The following is a 7,101-nucleotide window of genomic DNA, read 5'->3' as shown; positions in this document are numbered from 1 at the left end:
AAAGTCAGTGCAGAAGTTTGAATTCATCTTTCTCCCAGAGTACTTTTTCTCCTAGTTTGAGATGACTGTTTGTTGGCTCCTCGTATATCATGAGTGCTTCCTATTTTATTAGAAAGCTCCTTGGCTTTGCCTCTAATGCTATTTGGATCACAAAGCTCTGCGATGGTTTAAAGAAAAAAGAAAGGTGTTTCCACAGTAAGAGCTGTCTCTACCCACTTGACCAGGCGTTGGGCAACTGAACAGAAAGTGTTTCCTGGCGCTCAAGTCTGTTCTTGAAATACCCCGCTCCACCCTAGCCTTGCTCAATCTTCTGCTCAGCCTCTCATGGGGCCTAAAGCCAGGAAAATGGCAGCAACAATTCAGGTAGCAAACGCACCAGCATTGCACACACGAAGCTACCCAGTGTGCTGCTAAGCAGAGGCCTTTGTGCCTGGTACAGAACTGCTCTGCTCCTTCTTACAGCCAACGCCTGCAAAATTTCTCTTCCCTAGCGCTTGCTGTGACCCCCTCCCACCTCCCTGGTTGATATCAATAGAAGTCATGAGCTTTTGGACTCATGGTCTTTTATTCCACAGAGAACACTGGTCATCCCAGAGCTTGCTGGCCACCCACATTCCCAGAGTGCTGGGATGACAGGAATGCACCACCACACCCAGGACTCTAAAACTTTAAAACCAGGACTATTGGAATTGGGGAATCATGAGTTACGTGCAAATTTAAATTTCCATTGAGAGGGCTGGCCACACTGCTCAGCAGACTAACGTGCCTACTTAGGCAGGAGCAGGGACTGGGGTTCTATCCTCGGCATGCCATGCTGGCCCCACCTCCAGGGTGCTCTAAAATGGCGAATGAGACTGGGTATGATGGCGCATGCCCGTAATCCCAGCACTTGGGGGGCTGAAAACAGGAGGATCATTACGAGTCCAATTTACATCGTGAGGCCCTGTAGACCCTGTCCTAAATACATCCAAAAAATAAATAAATAGAAATAAATTTCCATTGAGGTATAGTCTAGAAACAGGAATTTTCCTATGTTGTAAAATAGTGTTGGTGTCCTTACTCAAAATTCCTGTTACTGCCAGGAGCTTGCAACACAAAGAAAAGTGTGGTCCTCTCTCGGGCACTCTGGGGGCACAAAAGCACCCCACAGAGATGGAACTCAGGCTAGAGCTGCTCACATTTTCCCTCTAAAACCCTTCGAGATCTCCATGTGTCCCAGTTACCCATAACGAATGCATTCACTACACACAGTAAACATGAACTAATAAAAATATTTTAAAGATTTTTTTTAAAAAACCATAGGGAAGGGGCTGGCCTGATAGCCCAGTGGACTAAAGCGCCTGCCTAGACAGAGCCCAGCGGTAGGGGTTCAATTCCCTGCATGCTGTGCCAGCCCCTCCCCCGGGGCGCACTGAGACAGCCATTGAGACTGGGCATGGTGGCGCATGCCTGTAATCCCAGTGCTTGGGAGGCTGAAAAACAGGAGGTTCACTACCGGTCCAATCTAAGTAAAGAGACCCTGTAGACCCTGTATCCCTTGTACTAAATGCAAAAAAAAAAAAAAAAAAAAAAAAAGATACAAAGACAAAAAAATCACAGGGAAGAGCCAGCCAAATAGCTCAGCAGATTAAAGTCTGATTTTTTTTTTTTTTTTTTTTGGAAGAGTCAATAGGGTTTCAGGGTCTCACTACTAGATCAGACTCATAATGATCCACCTGTTTACAGCCTCCCAAAAGCTGGGATTACAGGCGCATGCCACCACGCCTGGTCTCAATTGCCACCAGCAAACCCAGGGATCGAACTCCCAGCCCTTGTGCCTACTTGCAAGCGCTTTAATCCACTGAGCTGTTTGGCTGGCCCTAAATCTGCTTAGGCAGACGCAGGGAAGAGGGTTCAATTCTTGGCATGCTGTGCTGGCCCTGGCCCTGGTTAAGACTGGGTGTGGTGGAGCATGCCTATAATCACAGCTCTTGGGAAACTGAAGACAGGAGAATCGCTACGAGTCCGATCTGTATAGACCCCTTATTAAATACATTAAAAAATATATATATATGGAAGTGTCAGGCAGATACCTCAGCAGCATGAACACCTGCTTGGTAAGCTCAAGGTCCTGAGTTCAAATCCTTGTACCAAAACATAAAAAATAAAATAAAATAAACAAAAATAGATAAAAAAACAAAGATAAAGCTACAAGACAACCTTTCAACTTAAGAGAAAATACTTACAAAGGTAAATATATACAATATATAAAGACTCATATAAAAACTCTCCCATAATTCACTAAGAAAAACTAATAAGAAATATGAGTAAGAAGACTTTAGGAGAGGAAGCATAACTGGTCTGTAAAGGTATGTAACAAAACACTTGAGCTATGGAGAATAATACGCCAACTCCTGTCATCTGACCATTACTCACTATACTAAATGCCACATTGTGGCTGGGGAGATGGCTCAGTAGAATAAGTGCTTCCCTGGCAAGCTCAAGGATCTGAGTTCAAACCCTGGTTCCACCAAAAAATAAAATAAAATAAAAGTGCCACACTGCAGTCCACACATATATACAATTATGTGCTCATTCACATTTTTCAAATCTATTTATTTATTTATGCATTTGGGACAGGGTCTCACTACGCAGCTTGGACTCATAGGGATCCTCCTGTCTCAGCATCCCCAGTGCTGGGATTACCGGCATGCGGCACCACGCCTGGGTTCAGTGGCCCGCACAGTATGCAGTACCCAGGTTCTTGTGCTGGCCAAACAGGTGCTGAGACATTGAGCTACCACCTCGGCCTTGATTCACACTTAAAATATACATTTTCCCGCTTCCTCCTCCAGCTTTACTGGAATAGCTTAAAATTACATTTTGTATTTTCTACGACTTCAGTTGCTTTTTCCATCTGACTTTCAAAAGTTGATGACAGCAAATGAGACAGTTGCCTAAGTGAGCTAGTATACAAAAATAACCTCTTGATTTCTCTGAAAGTACATTTCTCTGCAATTCGTGAATAGCTCCAAATGATCCCCACTCTGAGCATCAGTGTTTACTCCGGGTTTTAGGTGGAGTCTTTGAGAACGTGTCCTCTAAGCCTTTGCTGTCCCCATGGGTGTGTCCACCACCTGCGCTGTGGTGACGGCATCCTGTCTAGGTGTGTGTCTGTCTGTTCTCCCACACAGCTGCACAGCCATCAGTGTGCACAGTGTTTGTCTTCTTGGGTTTGTTTGTTTGTTTGTTTTTGTGGTACAGGAGATTGAACTCAGGACCCTGTGCTTGCCAAGCAAGTGCTTATTCTACTGAGCTATCTCCCCAGCCCTGTTTGTCTTCTTGTTTACTCCCACTCAACTGACTGTTTATGAGGGTCTGACCCAGATGTTACCTAATGTTGCTGAACAGCTACTGAGGTAAGACAATCCAAGGCCATCATTACGCTAAAATTAAAATTAGTTAAGAAAGTTCAAAAATACCTCCAGAGGGGCTGGTGAGATGGCTCCGTGGTCTAAAGCACCTACTTAGAACAAGCTTAGCAAAGCACAGGGACTGCGGTTCAATCCCCCAGCACCACATGCCAGCCAGCCCCGCCCCCTGGTGGGCTGAGCTGGCCACTCACACACACACAAATAAATAAATAAAATAAAAAAAAAAAAAAATACCTCCAGAATTGGTCTTACCTTCTACATGGGAACATATTCAAAAAGCCCAGAATGGGCTGGGGAGATAGCTCGGCAGTCTAAGCACCTGCCTGGCAAGTGCAAGGACCCAGGTTCAATCCCCAATACCTCATGCCATGTTGGGCCAGGAACACTGGGTGTGCTGTGTTAGCCCCACAGCCAGGCATGGTGGCACACGCCTGTAATCCCAGCACTGGGGAGGCTGAGACAGGAGGATCACTACAAGTCCACGCTGCATAGCTGTAAAAAATAAATAAAAATTTGTTTTCAAAATTTAGGGCTGGGGATATAGTTCAGCGGTTTAAGCACCTGCCTGGTAAGGTCCCCAGTTCAATTCCCAGTACCACACACACACAAAAAAAAATTAAAACATGAGGAATACAAAGCCCCAAGACTTCCTGGGGAGAGAGCAGTTCAGCCAGCAAATTCCCACTCATCATCCTCTTGATGTGCTGATTTGTGACAGTTGCAGTCCTGCTCCGCAAGGACATCCCCCCTCCTCAGAGCAAGAAAGGAAACCAATCCAGAAGAGCCTTCATAGAGATCAGAATACCTCTCCTGGGCTTTGGAAACTAGACAGTCTGGATGAGGGCAGTGAGCTCTCAGGAGACCTGTCCCCAACGGCTTGGAGATCTACCAGAGTAAGGAGACTCGTGTTGGCTTCCAGTCTGGAGGATTCAAGAAAGGGACAGACCTAGCTGGGAGAAGCCTCAAGTGGCTAGACAAGGAGAGAAACAGGAATTGTCCTTCTGAGGGGCAGAATCCCCCAGCGCAAGTGAATGCTGGGAGGAGCAGCCAACTCCAGACATCCAGGGGCCTGCCCAAGACAGCTGCCAGCCTTGGCAAAAGGCCTTGGAGGGAGAGGCCGCAGGATGGACAGTCGAGGAAGTCAGAGGAACAGGGCTGGGGCTGAGCAGTGACCACAAGAGGTCGGCCAGAAAGTGTCAGCCGTGTTGCCCGTGAGGAACCCAACAGCACTTCCCAGCTCACAGCCACACCGAGCACGTGTCACTCTGTCCCTTTCCTGTAATTAGCTTAAGCTTGAAGGTGCCAACAAAGAAAGAGGGGTGAGAGTGCCAGGAAAGGAGGTGGCTGAGCAAGAGAGTGTAGAGTGGGGATGCAACTCAGGGGTAGAGCGCTTCCCTAGTATTCAAGAGGCCCGTGGGCTGGGGAGATAGCTCAGTGGTCCAAGTGCCTGCCTGGCAAACACAAAGACCAAGGTTCGATCCCCAGTACCAGATGTTGTATATACTGTGCCGGCCGGGTGTGGTGGTGCACACCTGTAATCCCAGGGCTGAGGAGGCTGAAACAGGAGAATCAGTACAAATCCAAGCTGCATAGTGAGACTCTGTACCAATCAAATAAATAAATAGAGGCCCTGGGCAGCATTCCCCCAGAGCTATGGGAATGAGGGAGAGAATGAGAGACAGAGATGGAGACAGAGGGAGAGAGAAAAAAAAGAATAAAAGAGTCCCCTCCTTTTTTTCTCTACTGCAGGTCACTTTAAATTAGACACAAGGCACTCTGCTTCATAATGTTTGTTTCAACACAAATATGTCACCTTACGCAACCACCACCACGATCAACAATAGTAATAACAACTCTGGCATAGAGTTGATAGTTGAAGCTGCACCCGGCAGCTATGGAGTCCGGGCCTTCCTGGTACCCTTATATGGAGCCCCTAGAGGGCCCTGGAAGCCGGGTTGCGCCAGGTCACAGAGCCTAGGGGCGCCCTAGCTGTCATGAGGCTTGGTGCGCGAAGTGAGTATCTCATAGGAGGCCACCGCACACAGACATCTCGGTGCTTTTGCCGCAGGTCTAGGTGCGGCTCTGCTCGCTGTGGGCTTGCTATTGCACCGTGGAAGGTCATGGGTTGGCCCAGGAAACGGCCCAGCAGCCGCGGGTGACTCTGGACGCCTAGCTTTTCCCCAGGCAGAGAGTACCTAACGAAATGTTTGAGGCGCAGTCATGCGTGAAGAGAAGAGGTCTCTGCAGCTTGCAGCTCTGGCAATCCCTGAGCACGGCGTGGGCATCCGCTCGGCTTCTGGTGGCCACGTGATCCTCCACGCAAGGCAGGAAGGCAGAAGCAGAAGCCAGGGTGCGCGGGCGGGCGAGAAGGCTGCATGGTGAAAGAGGAAGCGGGAGGAAACCCAGGAAGCCAAAGTCTCCTTCTAATCAACACCGTCTTCACAACTCGCTCACTCTCAAGAGAACTGCTTTCACACCTCCATACGGGTCCGCCCGTACTTCAAAACAGCTCCCAACACCATTACATCCAGGAACATCCAGCCTTCCTTGGAAATAAACCATATTCAAAACCATAGCAGTGCGGAGAGGAAATGTTGGTCCTTTGGGACACAGGTGCTAGGCAGACCCACCTGTGTAGTCACACATCACCTCCCTACATCCCCAGGGAGACCCTGGCTGGCTCCCACCAGAACACCTACGTGAGGCAGTGTCTCCCTCGAGCCCCATCTCTTGCCTTCAGCCTTGGGCAATCGGAGTCACCTCCTTCAGTGCATGCAGCCCATACTGGGGCAGCTATGCAGAAAGAGCGTGCAGCAACCAAGAAGAGGAAGTTCCTTGATACAACTTCTGCTAATGGAGCACAAGCAACTCTCAGCTGAGTGAAGTGGAAAGAACTGGTCCCGCTGAGACCAAAGACCGGGGTCTGGGCGCCTTTGGCTGCGGCCCTCACAGCAGCTGAGGACGCTTCCACCCAGCCTCCCTCCCTCTGTTCTGCTCTCAGGGTTGGACTGCACTGCAGGCTGACGGCTCTCCCTGTGTTCTCTCCCAGGGGCATCTATCCTCATAAAGTCCGCATGTGTAGTCTTACTACCCGCTTCTCAGAATTACTCATTTCCTGATGAAGAAGCTTTGAGCTAGGGGCCAGGGAGATAGCTCAGTAGAATAAGCACTTGCCTGGCAAGTTCAAGTCCTGAGTTCAATCCCCAGTACCAAAAAAAAAGAAGGCAAAAAAGAAGAAGCTTTGAGTTGCTGGGTAACCCATCCCCTCCCCAGACAGCCAGAACCCATTTGTAGACAGCTGGATGCCACATCTGTACACTGTGTACAGAGGAGGTGCTAGGAGGTCTGGCTTGGAGGGTAAGGAGCTATTTCTGGAGGGACCTAGAAGATCAAGCAGGGAAAAGAAGCGAAGCACAGTGGTGGAATTCCACACCTGTAACTGGAATGTCACGGCATAATTCTTCATGAAACTGAACAATGAAGTCAAGGACAAAGGAGGCAACAGGAGGAATGTTGGTGAAGAGGACAGAAACAGCTCCCAGTAATGGGGAGGGGATTATACAAAAAGGGCTCAGAGTGGTCTCATGGGACTAAAACAAGCTCATTTAAAAATAGAAATTGGGGCGGGTGAGATGGCTCAGTGGTCTAAAGCACCTACTTAGAACAAGTTTAGCAAAGCACAGGGACC

The sequence above is a fragment of the Octodon degus genome, unplaced genomic scaffold, assembly GCF_000260255.1.
Source record: "Octodon degus isolate 3935 unplaced genomic scaffold, OctDeg1.0 scaffold00001, whole genome shotgun sequence".
Lineage (NCBI taxonomy): Eukaryota > Metazoa > Chordata > Mammalia > Rodentia > Octodontidae > Octodon > Octodon degus.
This window is presented reverse-complemented; position numbering follows the sequence as displayed.